This window comes from Sminthopsis crassicaudata, chromosome X, assembly GCF_048593235.1.
Source record: "Sminthopsis crassicaudata isolate SCR6 chromosome X, ASM4859323v1, whole genome shotgun sequence".
NCBI lineage: Eukaryota > Metazoa > Chordata > Mammalia > Dasyuromorphia > Dasyuridae > Sminthopsis > Sminthopsis crassicaudata.
In genome coordinates, this window is record NC_133623.1 from 10,630,492 (window position 1) to 10,648,158 (window position 17,667).

Consider the following 17,667-nt stretch of genomic DNA (forward strand, 5'->3'; position numbering starts at 1 on the left):
AAACTGAGTGGATGCCCAACAGTTGGAGAATGGCTGAATAAGTTATGATACATGAATGTTTTATGGTTCTGTAAGAAATGGTTGGCAGGATGAATCCAGAGAGGCCTGGAGAGACTTACAGGAACTGAGGCTGAGGGAAGTGAACAGAACCAGGAGATCGTTGTACACGGCAACAACAAGACTATATGATGATCAATTCTGATGGATGTGGCTCTTTTCAACAGTGAGGTGATTCAGGCCAATTCCAATAGACCGATGATGAAGAGAGCCATCTGCATCCAGAGAGGGCTGTGGGGAGTGAGGATGGATCACAACCTAGCATTTTTACCTTTTTTGTTGTTGTTTTCTTACTTGTTTTTTTTTTCTTTCTCAATTTTTTTTTTTTTTGTTTTTGGTCTGATTTTTCTTGAGCAACATGATAAATGTGAAAATATAGATAGAAGAATTACACATGTTTAACACATATTGGAAGGATGGGGGGGAAGGAAAGGAAAAAAATTTGAAACACAAGATTTGGCAAGGGTGAATGTTGAAAACTATCTTTGCATGGATTTGGAATAAAAAGTTATTACTTAAAAAAAAAAGCTGATTCTCTCACACAGTAGGAATAAGATATCCAGACTTTTTGGAACCATCTACAGACTAAATTGATTTGATGAGCTATGTGATATATTAGTTGGGCTCAGTGACCTGAGGAGCCTTGCAGCTCTAAATCTAGGATTTTATGAGTTCTTGATTTCACAGTTCTTCTAGGGCACCAAGACCGGACTAGAAGATGCTAGCTAATGGGTATGTCCCTGAAGCCATTTCTAATGGACAGCCCTTTTGATTCCTGCCTGCTTTCTAGCAGTTGCTTCCTTTTCTCCCACCAGTATAGGCTCTCCACTTACTTTCTATTTCCTTGCTTCAATTTGGCCCCCTCTCTTCCAGTTCTTTTGCAAACAGCTAGTAAGAACTCTTATTTCCAGACCCCTCGGACTTTATGGCAGAATTGTACCCTATTCCCCCAAATTTGGCTCTACCTGTTGGCCTCAGCCTGGCTCCAGGTACTTGAGACTGGGTCAAGAACGGTACAGAACTTTCAAGTCTAGGAGCGGCTCAGAAGCCCATAGGCTGCCTTCTAGCTGACCCAGAATCCCTGCCATAACTTCTCCCTGGGGGTTCAGCCAGTCTTCATGTGAAACCTTCCACTAAACGGGACCCTCTTATCTCCTGAGGCAGCCCCTTCGACTTCCACAGAGTCATAATTGTAAGGAAAGTTCTAACATCAAGTTGAAAGGTGCTGCTCTGCTGGACACGCTCCAGTTTACCAAATGGTCCCTCCCCAGGTCTGGAAAGCCTGTTACCCCCGTCTGTAGTTGAATGGTTGCCCCATCGTGCTCTGGACCAGAAGCATCACAAAATTTGGAACGCAATGTGTTAAACTACAATAGGACCCAGCTAATGTGAGTACGTGGGCTTCTGAGTCAGGATGCACCCACACGTATGCCTTAGCAACTTCTGTGTCTACCTGAGCTCGCCCACCATGGCTCTGAACTCATACTGAGCTTGCCATCCGTGAAAACTCGTAATTCTTTTTCAGATTTAGGGGAGGGGGAGAATACGCAAAGGGCAGAAATGTCTGGCTGGGAAGAGACTTGGAGCCTGCTTAGGGAAGGCCTTGAATGAATTCCAGGCTGAGAAATCTGTATTTGTTCCTTGAGATAACAGGGAGCCACTACCAGTTTTCAAGCCAAGGAAGCGACAGCATCAGCTTTGAGTCTTAGGAAGGCTAGCTCTATGTCTGACTAGAGAATGGGTTCAGGACAGACAGAAACTGGACACAGGGAGGCCAATTAGAAACTTATTACGACGCGGAACAGTGAAGTCTGACATTGTGACTGGACAAAGGGCTGAGGACGAGCCTCAGATTGTGAACCTGGCTGACTCAGAAGCCAAGGGGATGCTCAAGAGAAATAGGCAAGCTTGTTGGGGCAGGGGAAGGTGATAAGGTTTACTCTGGATACCGACCATCCCGTTGTCCCTGCCCCTCACAAGCATGAGCTAGAATAAAGAACAGTTAAGAGTGGTGTCGGCTCATCCCAAGTCTATCCCGCTTATCGAGCTCCAACTCAGACCCTTCTCTATCGCTAGCAGGCTGCTTGCACCCTTTTGCTATGGATAGACCAGTCTGTCCATACTCTCAGGGCTATCCTCGAGCAGCCAGTGGGAGAGATACGCCAGCCATACTTAGCAGGTGGTGTGAGAAGGAGGATTTGAAGTTTTTGGATGCCCCGAGGCCTGCCATAAAAGGTGCCATCTAAGAATTAGCCTCCTCTGCACTACTGGGGAGGGCACTCTGGGCTCAGATGCTGTACAAGCAAGAAAGTTGCTGCTGTGAGTTGCTTTTCCCCTGTGGCGCCTGAATGAGGCCCAACAACACATGTTGCCTCCTCCTCCCTCCATCTGTCTTCTTTCCCCTTTGAGCTCGCCTTGTCTTGGAAAAGGCCAGAGGATAAAAGGAGCATCCAGCTGACAATGCCAAAAGGCTGCCGACCTGGGGAGAGAGCGATCACTTCTCTATGGAGCAAAAGCCCACTTGGTACTGGGCATCGACTGCTCAGCAGCCTAAGGAGGCAGCAAGTGGGCCTTGCTTGCAGCTCGCTGGAGAAACTCTGACCGGCTGCTCTCTGGACACAGTTAGAAACCACCCCTTACCCTTTCTTCCCCCTTCACTCAGAAAACGCAGCCATTCGTTCTTGGCTTATTCTCACTGTCAAGGGACTCTTCGCTGAAAGAATGTTTTCTGGGTTTCCATCCTTGAATTATTTATCTTTGCTGCCTGAAGTCCCTGGGTAGAACTAGGCTGCCCTTCCAAGTCAGAGATAGAGAAGTGACAAAAGAGGGTCAATTCAATTAGGCAAAACATTCTTGAAGTATCTACACCGGCAAAGGCCTTGCACTGGCTGCCGGACAGACGCGCACTTAAGAGTCTGTATTCTGACTCAGACATTTACTGAGTGGCGTGGCCCTGAGCAAGTCCTTTTGCTCTGGGAGCCTCAGTTTCCCCTTTGTAAAAATAAGAACGCGGTATCGCTTATGTCCCGTGACGATATGAGAACCAAACAAGTTACGAGTGTTTCATAGAACTTAAAGGACTCAATCTGTTTAGACTGTTGGGATGGCTGTAGTCCAGACCGTCTGAGAATTTTGCCTTGAGCATTCTGAAACCCTTAAACCAGTTCCTTTCCTCCCCACCTCCATTCTACTTTCTCTTCTTAAATCAAGTTTCAGCTTGTTCTGAACAGTGGAAGTCAAGCCTCCCTCCACTCCACTCTCCCACTGAGCCTCCCCCCTTGATGGATCAATGACTCCCAGAAATACTGTGGAAAAGGCTTCCTGACTTGGCTAGGAGTCTCTTCCTTGAGAATCCTCGCAGAGGGCTTTCCTGCTAAAGAAGCGACCTTACCTTAAGATCCTGGGGAAGGGCGGGCTCTTCAAGGTCAGTTACTCAAATCCCTTCATTTTACAGGATAAAAAACTGAAGAGAGAAGGCCATGGATTTGCTCGAGGTCATGCAGTTCTTTTGCACAGAGGAGGTGGTGTTGTTTAGGCCTAGGGGATGATTCCAGCTTACCCTTTCTTTGACCTAGAAGGAAGAGGAAATGTCCTTTGTCTGGCTTTGTCAAGATCTGCCCAGTACCCATTCATCCTCTTCTCTAAAATGGACACAGGAAGCACCAGGCTCATTAGGTAAGGCTTGTGGGTGTCAGACCAAATCCTAAAGGCACACCCTGGGCTCCACTTCTGCAAACTCCAACCCGGAACCCAGTTCTAGCCAGAGACTACTGTAACAGACAAATGAGTGATTGATGTAAGAGTTAGAAAATAAATAATTGATTGATTAAAAAGAGCTTTTGACATTGTCATGGCAACCAGCTTCAATGCACTTAGCCTCCCAAGGCCCCCAGCACCTGTTCCATTTCTGCAAAGGAGATTTCTCCAAAAGGGGAGACTTCTCCAAAGGGGGAGATTTCCTATCTCCTTGTTTTTAGTTTCAATAAAGATGTTAATTTTATTTCATTTGTTCTTAATGTGGCAGTGGTCATTTCGCCTTCCCTCCCCTCCTCCCTTCTGTTCTCTCTTCTTCCTTTCCTTTCTCCTCTTCTCCCCTCTATCTCCCTCCCTGCTCCTCTTCTCCTACTTCCACCCACCTCTCTCTCTGATCCCCTTCTGAGGGAACACTGGGCTCTCAAACAGCATCTCTGGATGCTCTCTCAGTACTGACTTTGAAGAACAAGCGAACCTTAAGACTTTGTTGTGTGGGCTTTTCCGCAGCTTGGAGAGAAATGGTCCCAGGTAACTACCCAAATCCTTGTTATCTGAGAAAATTCAGGTTATTAAACAGCTGGGTTCACCCAATTTTCCTCCTCTTCCTTTCTCATTTTTATGATCATTGTGAGGAAAATGTATACCTAAGGGGCAAGGGAGATTGTAGGGAAGCACAGCTTCACAAGTTTAGAGCTGAGAGGAAAGTCTGTGGTCATTTAATCGACCTCTCTCACTTTCCGGAGGAGGGCACTGAGGTCAAGAGTAATTCAATGACTTTTCCAAGATCACCTACACAGTAAATGTCAGAAAGGGATTCTAACTCAAGTTACTGACTCCCAATTTCTTCACTGTACCCATCATGCCCTTCCCTTCTATTAGTATCAGTAGAAAGTGACTTCATTACTATGTCATTAGGCAGCATGTAAAGTCTTTCTGAAGGAATGTCATCTAGCAAAGGCTGGGTTCTTGCTGGGAATTGTCTTACATCCAATTACAATATATTAATATATATTTTTACAAAGCTGAAATCAATTAGGGAAAAGTTAAGGTAGCTCTAATAAAAGTAATACATGGTGACCCAAAGGAGCTATGGCCCATCTGGTGCCACTCTGAAAAAAGAGGAGCCGTTGCACGTAACTGAGCCTAGTGGACAGTGAGAGCCAGAAACACCACCCCAATCCAATCTCTTGGGATCTTTTCTCGGTTTCAGGTCTCCTGCTTTCTGTTTTGGGTTGGGTAGTCTCTAGGTTTATCTCTTTCTTGTCCTACCTATCTCTTTAGAGGGGAATGATAAGGGATATTCAGGAGGATAAGAAATTCATGAGTAAATAGTCCAGAAAGCACCTTTTGCTGTATAGACTGAAGCTAACAGAAACAATGTAGCCAGGATTAAAAGGAAAGCAGAAAACTGGGGGGAAAGGTTTTTATAGCCAGTGTTTCTGATATAATTCCTAAAATATATAAAGAAGTGACTCAAATTTCTAAGAATACAAGTCATTCCCCAAAGAATATGAATAGACACTATTGATCAGAGAACTGCAAATTAAGACAACTCTGAGATACAACTATACATCTCTCAGATTGGCTAAGATGACAGGAAAAGATAACAAGGAATGTTGGAGAGGATGTGGGAAAACTGGGACACTAATGCATTGTTAGTGGAGTGGCGTAATGGCCAACCATTCTGGAGAGCAATTTAGAACTATGCCCAGAGGGTTCTCAAACTGTGCATATCCTTTCATCCAGTAGTGTTTCTACTGGGCTTATATCCCAAAGAGATCTTAAAGGAGGGAAAGGGACCCCCATGTGCAAGAACGTTTGTGGCAGCCCTGTCATAGTGACAAGGAACTGGAACTGAGAGGCTGCCCATCAGTTGGGGAATGGCTGAATAAGTGATGGTATCTGAATGTTATGGAATATTATTGTTCTCTAAGAAATGATGAACAGGCTGATTTCAGAAAAGCCTGGAAAGACATGAACTGATACTGAGTGAAGTGAGCAGAATCAGGAGAACATGGTACACAGCCACAAGATTATGTGATGATTAACTGTGATGGACTTGGCTCTCCTCAACAATGAGGTGATTTGAACAGACTTGGGATGGGAAATGCAATCCGCTTCTCCTTTTCTCGGTGCCTCATTTTCTCACCTCTCTCATTCAAGTCCTCCTCTGGGGTGAGGGGAGAACCCTGGGGTCTGCCAATGCGGCTGTAGCTTTGTTAGAATCTGCTGAGCTGGGAAGGTCCGTCCTAAGGACAAGTCTGATGAGATTCTGGAAGTCTGTGATCCACAGAGCAATCTAGCTAGGAGAAAGCACAGCCACAGAAAGTCATATGTCAAGGGATGAGGCTTTTTTTTTCAGCCACAGCAACTCATGCAAACTGTCTACTAAGGTGTGCAGGTTTGGGCACCTGACTCAAGTCCTCCCCAATTTTCACTGGAGATTTCAACATGGATTTCGGGAGGAATTACAGTATGTGTTAGACCTAGTAAATGTTTAGTCATCCTAGATTGCAGATGGGAGGAAAGACACTGTGAGTACTGCAGAAATCCTTCAGCTCTGCATCTGCAGATGGTGAGCCACCATTATTGCCCCTCAGAAATGAGCTGACATGGCCACCCTCCAAATATGATGGCAAGCGTCTCGCCACAGTGATGAGGGCCTCCTACCAGTCTCTGTGGGGACAAGGAAATGCTCTGAGAGAGGAACAGTCATTAGTTGACTAAGAGTATTGTGAAAATCAGGCTAGAAAAGGTTCTTTCGGGTCAGTAGAAAGCCAATGGCAAGTCTCAGGTTCACACTGTGATCCAATCGATTTAATTAACCTAAGCCGATTCCCTTCTGGAACACCAATTCTCTTTAGCTCTGATTAATACCCTCTCAGGGACATCATCATGGTTGGAGACTTGTCTGGTTTATTTTAGTCTCTTTGGGCCTTTTTAGGTTTCTGCCCATTGCTGTTCGGTCTTAAATGAAGCCTCAGAAAACTCTTGGCCAAAATCTCAGCTATCAGAAAAAAAGATACTGTGAGTTTTACATTCTATTCTCTTGAGACAATCGAGCTGCCATTTTGAATTCTTTCTAAAGTGATCTTCAGAAATGCAGGTTACCTTTGCTCCAGGAAGACGGCTTCTTTCAATGACGGAGTAGGCAAGAAATAGTCCCTTCGAATTCTGTCCTGATCAGCCCACATCTGGAGTTCTATGGTCAGTGCTGCACACATCATACATAGGAAGGTCACTGTCAGACCACAGTGAGTCCGGAAGAGAGCAACCAGGATAGGAGAGAGGACCGTAGACAATGCCAAAGGACGATCAGTCTGGAGAAGAGAAGATTTGGACAGGGGTAAAGAGAGGATAATGATCTTTGAGCATCTGAAGAAATGTGGAAGATGGGCTCTGGTTGGCCCCACAAGGTCCTGGATGATGGCCTCTGTTATCCCTTTGAGGATAGTTCCGTTGAAGCTGATAACTCAACAAGGGAGAGTGGAAATGTGATGCCACAGAACTCAAGACTTAATGCAAGAGAGGGAAACGTAGCCACAAGACTCCCGGGGAATTCAGGATAGTACTTAAGAGGTGTCCTAAAGTGAAATACGCTGCTCTACTAGCTAATTGATACCCCCTCACCAGGAGTCTTCCAGCAGAGGCTGCATGACTACTTGGCAGTGGGGAGAGGGGGGGGAAGCAGGGAGATTCCTTCAAATGTTGATTATTAAAAAGTTTCAGAATGGGGTGGGATTTCACTAACCAACTAGTCTTCTTCCCCCTTTCCTGTTCATATTCACAAAAATAAAGCTGCCGCTCTGGAGCCCGTTAAAGTGGCAAAGATAACTATCTCTCCCCCAAGAGTAAAGAGAAAATTCAATGCTGGTGGGGCTGGGGAGATAGAGGCATATTGTTACATTGCACATTATTACACTATGGAACTGTGAACGGGTGCATTTATTTTAAAAAGTAATTCAATAATACAATGTATAAAAAGAGTCACACAATTGTTCACACCCTTTAACAGAGAGATTACACTATAAGCACTACATCCTAAGGCTGTTATTCAAAGCAGGGAAAGATCTATCTTTACAAAAATATCTATAAGACTAAAAATCATCAGGAATAACCTAATGTGTCTAATAACTGTGGACTGGCTGAGTTGCGGTTGCAAACATAATGAAATGTTGCACCATAAGCATCGGAAAATATGAAGACTACAAAGAGACATGGAAGACAAAAAGAGATGCAGAGTTTTAAAAAAAAAAAAGGCAAAATCAGTAAAAGAGGTACACTGAATATATGCAGAAAGGATTCTTGAGAGGAGGAGAGCCAAGACTTGTGGATCAGACCGGGTGGCAACTCATTCCCATGGGTAAAGACTAACAACTCCTTCATAACCCATAGATTCAAAGATGTGCCTGGGGCACTTAGATTAAGCAACTCCCTCCTAGTCACACAGCCAGTAGGTATTGTTATGAACATGGCTTAACCCCAAAAGAATTCTCTAACTCTAAGGCTCATCCTCTGCCTATCATAGTAGGCTGCCTTTCCTTACGATACTGACCAATAAAAGAAGAAGACTTTTAAAAAGGCTATTAAAGGAAATAAGAAATTTGTGAAAGTAGATATGCACAGTTTTTCCAATTATAAGAAATTTAGACTTTATATGTTTATGATTTTTAAATAGTATTTTCTTATTAGAATTCTCTCTCTCTCTCCTCATATTACCTGGAATTTACTTATCTTGGCACATAGTGCATTACCACAGTAGGAAGCAAACAGCTGGAAGGGAGGGACCATATTATTTTATCTTTGTCCCTCTATCCCCAACAACTATATAGCGCCTAATAGAATAGGTAGGCATATAAGTGTCTGCTCAATTGAATAAGTTACTATTTGGAAAACACACACACACACACACACACACACACTTTAAATCAAAAAGACTTCAGCAGTCTGGTTTCTTCTGCTTAAAGTTATGCAACTCTAGACTTAATAGGCTTAATCCAACCCCCTAATTTTACAGTTGAGGAAACTGAGACCCAGTGAGTTAGATCACATACTCAAGGTCACAAAAGTATTACAGAACACAGACAGGCTTTCCCCCACCATCTCATACTCCATTGCTCCATTACAAGATTCGATTTAACCTTGATTCTTTACTAGAAACTATCCAGTCCAAGTGAGAACAGCAAGACGGCTGGCAGTTTTCAATCAGTACAGCATTTGCTTCATTCTAAACCCTCCCTGAGTTGTGGTTGATTCTACTGGGCTTGCAGTTGTTAAACACCACCTGCCTTTGACTCAGCAGTGGACACGCTCCTGTGGTAGGTGGGGGTAGGAAGCACAGCAGGAAGGAAATGTGAAGGTTACAAAAAGAAAATGATGCTAGGCAAGAAAAAGTCAAAAGTTCTCAAAGCCACACTATTTTAGTCTCTGTAGATGACACTGCTGACAGTGCATGAGTCTATGACAGAAGAGGCTGGTGTGTGACCTGTCCAGAACAGACCTGTCTGTCGTCAGCTGAACTTTTCTAGTGATTTTTCTTTTCCTGCGGGGCCCAACACTGGCAATGAATCATTTTTTCTGGGTCACAGCTAGTATGATTTCTCAAAAGCAGCCCACCCAGAATCTCAGAAATGGTTACATTTGACATCTTCACTAAAAATTAATTTGCTGGGAGGGCAATGTGGGTGACTGAGTTTGGCCGAATATAGGGAGTCGAGGCAACGACTGCAAATCAAATAACAATTTTCAGGGGCACTGTTCGGCCTATATCAGTCTCCTCGGTCCCATCCACACACTCAGCTAGAAAATGATCACTGACAGCCACAAGCTCAAATGCAAAGGGCAGCATCGGTGCATGTGTTTGTGCCTGTGCATGCTCCAGTGTGCAGACTCGGTAAATACTGTAATTATGCAAGATGAAGTCAGTGAATCTTCTATCATTTTACATAATATACATGCACAAGTATAAACATCAGAGGCAATAAGCATAATGGATGGATGGATGGATGGATGGATGGCCTGTCTTGGAGTCAAGATCATCTAGATTCAAGTCCTAATCTCTAAAAGTTATTGGCTATGTGTCCACGGTAAGTTACTTAAACACTCAGTGTCCCAGACAATTCTCTAAAACCATAAGGAAGGGAACACATGTTTGATAAGTACTTATTCTGTGCCAGACATTGTGCTAAGTACTCTACAAATATTATCTTGGATGATCTTCACAACAATCCTGTGAGGTAGCCATTATTATATTCATTTTACAAGGCAGACAGAGGTTAAATGACTGCCTGGAGTCAAAAAGAAAGTTCTGAAACTGGATTTGAACTCGGTGCTCCAATCACTGTGCCATCCAGATGCTTCTATGTTACAAAGGAGATGTTTACCTGTATCAGTAGGAGTTTGCACACTGAAAGTTTCCTACGTTGATAAAATCGCAATTCTGGGCACACACGCACACACACACACACACACACACACACACACACACACACACACACACACCCCAATTGTATATAACCTTAACCTCATTATCTGATCATAAAACAGAAATGACTCGGTGTTCCCTCAAGCTACGCCAATCTAGCCAAGCAATTCAGTTCACCGGAGATTCATCCTGCAGAGGGTAAATTTTTCAGCTATAGCAATCCGTGTAATATGGGGTCGCAATCTGTGCATGGAAGGACTGTCCGTACCAATAAAAATCATAGCTCTTTCAAGGTGACCCAATGAATTCTGCCCAATTTGCTCAATGTACCTTAACACTACATACATAATACAAGACACAACATCTCTAGTATGTATATAGTTTGCTAAACTTCACGTGGCAGCATCATGGTACCAAAGTACCCAGAATCACAAGATCTTCAAGTTGAAGACTTCAGAGATCAGCTAGCTTAACCTGGACCCAAACATGAAACTCTGCTACCATATATTTAACAAATGGTCATCCAGCATCTCTGGAAAAACTCCAGTAAAGGGGAACCTGCTGCCTCTGCAAGGAATCTATTCCACTCTTTGACTACTGTAATTGCTGGGATTTTTTTTCTGTACATTGATCTGAAATCTGACTCTGCAACTTCTACCTAGTGCCTTATTGGTGCCATTTCTGCAGCTCTTTAAAGTTTCCAAAGCAGTTTATATAAATTATCTCATTTGAGCTTCACAACTAAGTGCTATAGGTATTATAACCCCCATTTCACAGGAAAAGAAACTGAGAGCGTGGGAAACTAAGTTATTTGCCCTAGTTTTTGAGAAAGATTGGAGTCCCAAGTTTTACAGTGCTGCACATCCAAGGCTTTACTTCTGTGGCTGGCAGGGCAAATATGTTTCTGGGGTATGGCTGCAGGGTGAGGATGGGGGTGGCGGAGGGGGGTGAAAAAAGTAAAGGAAAGAAAAGAAATGGGACCAAACTGAGACTTCATTATTTGACACCTTCTTTTCAGCACCCCCACCGCTGTCCAGTGCTGAACCAGAGGCAGAGCCTCCAGTTCTTCTCAAACCCTGGTGCTGTCCAAATGCTGAATGATGCTCTGTTGGAGAACTTCTTCCAATTAACCTTCCCAGATGGGTCTCCCTGTGAGACAGCCCCCTGAGTTTTGGACACACACACACACACACACACACACACACACACACACACACACACGCCCCCAATCTTTCCCCATGAGCTGAGCAGTCTCATCTCACTGTAAACTCATTCCTCTTAGCTTCTGTCAATTCCAACTGCAGCTGAGATTGGGGTTGTGAAACTGGGTACCCTACACTTCAGCACCCCCTTTAAATACAGCCTTATTTACAGACTTAAAGCATTTGCTGATTCCACCTCAGACGCCCCTGGCCAGCTACAGAAAGACCCTGTCTTCGAGAGCAGCCAATGTCCTCTAAGGTTTCAAATGACCCCAAAAAGGAAAACCCACACACAGCAAAAAGCAGCAGGCTTGCCCCTCAGAGATGGGCCTTCACCAGCCTGCTTCTAGTCAGCAGATTCAAGAGAAGGCATTTACCTCTCTACCCCACCCCCAAGCTTCTGAGGAAGTAGCTAATCACATCATCGTTTCCCCAAGTTGGGGAGCTAGGAAGCAGAGATGGGCCATTTGGATTCCTCAAGATTCCTCTAAACCTCTATCTGCATTTCAGAAATCCCTCAGTGTATCTCACATATTCCACTAACTGATGAATTTCTGGAGGTGTTGCTCCACCCTACAGGAAAGCAGAAGGGCAGGAGAAATGTCTCCCATTGGGTTTTAAACAACAGACAATCCAATCCAGTAGCTGCTGAGTTGCCTGTGAAATCAAACACTAATTTGAAGCTGTCAGACTGGGACTCCTGAAGTTACTTTTACAGGGGTGTGAAGTTCAGCGGGTTTTCATGTGAAAGATCCTAGTGAAATCTGGCATCTATCAAAGGGTGTTTAATCTTTATTTATTGACTCGGTGGTACTAGCATGTGAAAACAATCGTTTTCATCCTGAAAATACTTGTTAAATTGTAACACAAATACACACAGCCTCCTCACTGAGACTCAGTCGACTCTGGGGTAAATGGAGCAGCCCACAGTATGACAGAAAGGACTTAAAGATAAACTTCTGCTTTAATAGTAACACTGGATTACTAAAGATTGTCAGAGAATTGTCAGAATTTTGACACGGACCGAGAGCTTTTTTAATTAAGCTTTGAGAGTTTGTCTTATGGTCTTATAGAAAAGGACTATTCAAACTAAACTATCTTTTTAACCTCTTGATGGCTATTGATAATTTCTGCAGTGCTCTCCTGCTCTTCTCCCCTTAGATTTTATGTTTCTACGCTCTTAGGAAAACTTTAATAATCAACCTCATATTTATTATTTCACATATTCCAAAATACTTTACAGACATTAACTCAGTAGAGCCTGACAATACTTCTGTGTTAACCCCTTTTCTAGATGAGGAGTCTGAGGTTTAGAGGAAAGAGTTTCTTTCCCCAGGGTCACACGGTCAGTAAATGTTAGCGGCAAGACTCAAACCCAGGTTTTCCAATTTCAAGTTCAGCAATCTTCCCATTACACCACACCGTATTGTCCTTCCAACTGGAAACATGTCCTTTACTATCGCCTCAAGTTGTCTACATAGGGACTGATGAGAAATTGTGTGTTCTCCCACAGGGCTGACTCTCCTATGCTTAGGAACTTTGGCATCCCAGAGGAACAAAGAGGAAAGGGTTATGTATGGTTGTATGTCATTTCTTTGAGGGCCTGGGACCCAATGGAGTGACCTAAAACGCCTTCTCTCTGCTTCTGGGGCAAGTCTCTTCCCCTTATGGGCCTCAGTTTCCTCTTCTGCAAAATGAGAGAATTGGACTTGGTGCCCTCCAAATTCCTTCCTGAGATCCCATGCACTGGGCTCTCTATGGCATCGGCAACAATCTCGAGCAGGAATGGGCTTGGTTTGTTCAGCCCATCCTCTCCTCAGGCCTGGTGCTCAGGCCTGCAGGCTTCCGTGCATGCTTCTCTAACTTGTTTCAGGCTACTAACAGAAGGATTTGTCTCGCTGAGGGTTGTTGGGATGTTCTAGTGCTACCTCTAACAACATACAGCCCTTGTGATCCGGTAAATCACTTAACCTCTTGGTACCCTGGACAACTATCCAAGATATAAGGATGTCCTTACCTGAAAGTTCCCCACACCACTGAAACCTCGGGTCCAGCTCAGATCCTCGGCATTTCTCATGGTCCTAATTTAAAGGAGGGAAGCAGAGATGCAAGTGACAACTTGAGAATCGGAGTGTTTGAATCAAACATGTCCTTAGAGAGCGAAGCCAATCCCTTCCTCCACTCATTTGTCAGATTTAAAAAGTGAGACTCGAAGGATCCTTCTTAGGTCACGCTAGTTAATGGCGAATGTTTGGCAGCCTCAATTTGGGGTTAAAAAAAGGAATAAAGGAGCTGCTAAGTCCCCAGGAAGGAAGCTCAAGGCAAATGGGTCTGAGAAGGAAAAAAAAAAAAAACAGGAAAAGAGGCAAAGGAGGAACCAGGACCTCATGGATCTCTTTCAAGCAGAAAAGGTAAAGGCAGACCTCACGTTCCTATAGGAGTCAGGTCATGGCTGCCTAGCAGTTACCCTTTGGGAGGTGGAATGTGGTGCCCTGACCCTGGGGGGCAATCTTGTGTTGGGCACTGAGATCAACAGAGCTGCACAGGTGATAGTGACAGGAAGGCTACAAAAAAGAAGGGCCGAAAAGGAAGGAAGGCTGCAGATCATTCAAGAGGCCAGGAGAAATTGAAAAGTCCATATAAGCTTGGGGGGGGAGAGAGAAAGGGGTGAGGAGACAGAAAGAGAGAGACAAAGATAGAGGAAGAGACACATACAGAGACAGAGACAAAGAGAGACCAGACAGAGATAGAGAGCCACAGAGAGAAAGACAGATTCAGAGATACCCAGAGAAAGATACACACACACAGAGACAGATTCAGGCAGTGAGAAAGAGCAAGATTCTGGGCTCCAGAGCCCTTGTAAAATCAGCTCCTTCTCCAAGGGGCTGATTAACTCTGCCCCTGACCTGCCACCTCCTCTCAGCCATGAAGCTGTCAAGAGGAAAATGCCCAGTGACTCGGCTCCTTCATCCTCTCTGTCTCCTCTCCCTCCCTCCCCCCCACCTTCCTTCACTTTTAAATCCTTAGGACTTGACTCTTCTGCCTCTGTTTGGCTCCAGGCTAAATGAAAGCTGTTGAGAAAGGGGAGAATAAACAGCTTGTTTGGCTTTCTCAGGGCTGGAGGGTTAGAGACTGGGCTGAAACACCTACCACACCTCCCTAAGCTGAGCCTTGGCAGTCCAAGCTCCTCCCCAACACAATGACATGCTCTGAACCCCACTCCAGCTGCTGGCTACTGTGCCTTTAAATTGCTGCTTCCAGAGGGTGCATATGGGGGGAGGTAGGAGGGAGGGGAAAATCTTCCTCCCAATCTCCCTTGTCTCTCCCCTCTAAGACTCTCCAGGGTTCGGAGAGGGCTCACCACCCAAAGAGGGTCCCTCTCAGCTTCCCGGCCGGCCAGGGCCCTCCCTCCACAGCCTGGGAGTCCGAGGCATCGAAGGAGACTCATCCATGACATGATTATCTAAATGAGGACAATTGTAGCCCCCAACGAGTGAGGACAGAGAAAGGAGGGCGAAAAACAAGGAGAAGAAAAGAAGGAAGAGAGAAGAGGGGGAGAGAGAATACCACGTCCCTGGGCTGGGGAGCCAGGCTATGTGCAGGCAGCCCAAGTTGGAGGAGGGCTTCTGACTTTTGACATTCCCTGTGGGGTTGTCCTCTTGCCTCCGAAGCAAGAGAAGAAGGGAAGGGCATCAGTTCCTCTAAGGAATGAAAACTCTCACTCCTGGAACCCTCTCCTTCCTCTTCTTCTGGACTCTTCAAGAGCAGGTCCTACCCAGGTGAGCAGAGCATGTGGCTGCATGAATCATAAAACCCCCTGACCCGATCGCACCAGAGCTTGCATCTCCAAGGGACGGGGCCCGGGGGCCCTGGGGTCCCGTACTTTCATCTAAGTGTATGGGAAGCCGAGAGCCTAATGGCTCCCTAAGGAATCGGAGCCCGAGAGCCCAACAAGGACAAGCCAGCTCCCGAGTGGGATGGTACTGTCTAGGAAGCTACCGCATTTGACTGGGAAACTTGGCTGTAACCCCGGCTAGTCAGGGCAGTGAGGGTGCTCTCGGACGTCTCCCCTCAGCCTCTCCTCTCACCCCCAGACATCTACGCAGCAATACTCCCTAAAGACAAAACACAATCACATATACTGGATGGGCAAAGGGAGCCCTCCCTTCACCAAGGGACAGCGCTTTGCCAAAAGCCTGCATGTGGGGAAGCCTAAAATGAACAAACCGTAGAACGCCCCCCTCGGCCTGGGGACTGCCTGTACACGACTGAGTACTGTCCCTTGGGTTGAGATAAATAGGGCTCACCTCCTGGGAGGGGACAAAATACTTCCCAGGCTCTCCTAGTAAGTACCCTTGCTCACTCTCACCCCTTCCCTGCACAATGGGTATCAGCTAAGGATTAGAAGAAACTCTGTACTGTTAGATGAGCAACAAAAAAGGGATATGACTGGCGCAGAGTGGACTGTGAAAGGTACCACCAAAGGCACACAGGGGCAGGAACAGTCTTCCCTCAAACCCCAATCCATGATGCTGTGACTGAGGACCTCCTTGGAGATCCTTCCCTCCCTAACACGCCTGCTGGCCCTTCAGGCAGCCAGAATACATGGCAGAGCCCACTTCCCAAGGGTGGGAATCAGGAGCTTCTCTGTTCCTAGCCTTGCTCCCTCCAGTGAAGGGCTGGCAGCTTCCAAAACTAAGACTCCAGCTTCCTTGTGAAGCTATATTTAGCAATACAGAAAGTCATATTTGGCATCGGGACCATTAGAGGTCGTTTATTATACCCCCCCCCTGTTATCTACACAAGGAGGGAAAGTGAAGCCCTGACTGGGCAAAGGACTTGCCCAGAGTCACACAGCCAGCTGCCGAAAGAGCTAGCGCTCCCCTTGTGTGAGCATAGGCTTCAGTTCTGCTACTTCCTAATTTTGCTCCACAGCAGGGACTTTCTAGGAATAAAGGCGACTGGAACGCCTTAGTGACACCGAATGCCTGCCTCTGATGAACACTGGGCCTCCCTGTCCAATTCCAAGACTTATGCAGCAAGAAAACTGAGAGCTGGAACACAAGTTCATCCTGCTAACAGCGTCAGGAACAGCTCAGTCTGAAGCTAATGGGGAAGGTGACCTGGGCGGGGGCCACTCTGTAACAGAGGAAGGCTCCAGCTCAGTGTTCATGGGTGGGCAGGTAGCCATCACTTGGCAATAGCACCTGGGAAGTTAGTGGGAACCTACTTCTGCTTGCTTCTCACCTCCACCTTCTTCCCTTGGTTTGCAGAACACGGCTCTGGCCACCCTGGCCCTCACTCCATCAGTCGGGCATGAAGGGGTGGAGGCGGGGTCTAGACCGTTCTCACCTGGAATAGGGGGGTACAGAGAAAAAGAAGTGTGAGCTTCAGAAAGGGTAAGACATTAACCTCGCCCTCTCATGCATCTTGCCGTACCCCAAGCTGATGACGAGAGCCTGGGGCTGTTAGGTGCTGTGGCGTGCCAGATGGACAGGGGTGAGGACCAGAAAAATGGCCAGTCCTCAGGCATCCTGCTTGCCACTGTGGTGATGATGAAAAGATACTACTTGCTGACTTGAAGGAAGCCCCCAATGTGGCTAGCTGGGTGGCTGCCCCATCTGCTGCCCAACCCTTTGTACCTGAAGGTCTGGCTAAGCCCATGGATGTTACTGAGAGGAAATATGGCACAGTGAGTAAAACGCTGGATCCAAAGCCAAGGAGAGCTGGATTCAAAGCCCACTTTAGACACTGACCAGCTACGTGGTCCCGGGAAACGATTGTCAGGTCTCTGAGTTTCATTTCCCCCCCTCGCTAAAATGAGGGAATGGACTCGCTGGCCACTAAGGTCTCTCTAGCTCTAAATCTCCGCTACTATTCCATCTTCACTGGCAGGAATACAGGCAGATTGAGGGGCTTGCAATGCAATGCAAAGGAAAGGAGGGCTGCCAGAACATGTGTTAGATAGGGGAAGGGCCAGGTCCCCAGAGCAGCTGCTAGCACTGGCATCAGCCCCAGGCTGGAATGGAAGAGAAGACAAGGTAGGGATGCACAGAGCTGGGGCGCCATCCTAGTGGGAAGCAAGGCAGAAAGGAACCGAAGCGCTGCTACCGAACGGCCAAGCTCTAGACTGGCTGGTGCCCCCAACGGGCTCTTGCTGACAAAGCAGAACTGCTTTCTGCCTCACCACCCCCAAGATACTTGGGCGCAAACGGCCAGTTGGGTGGCTTG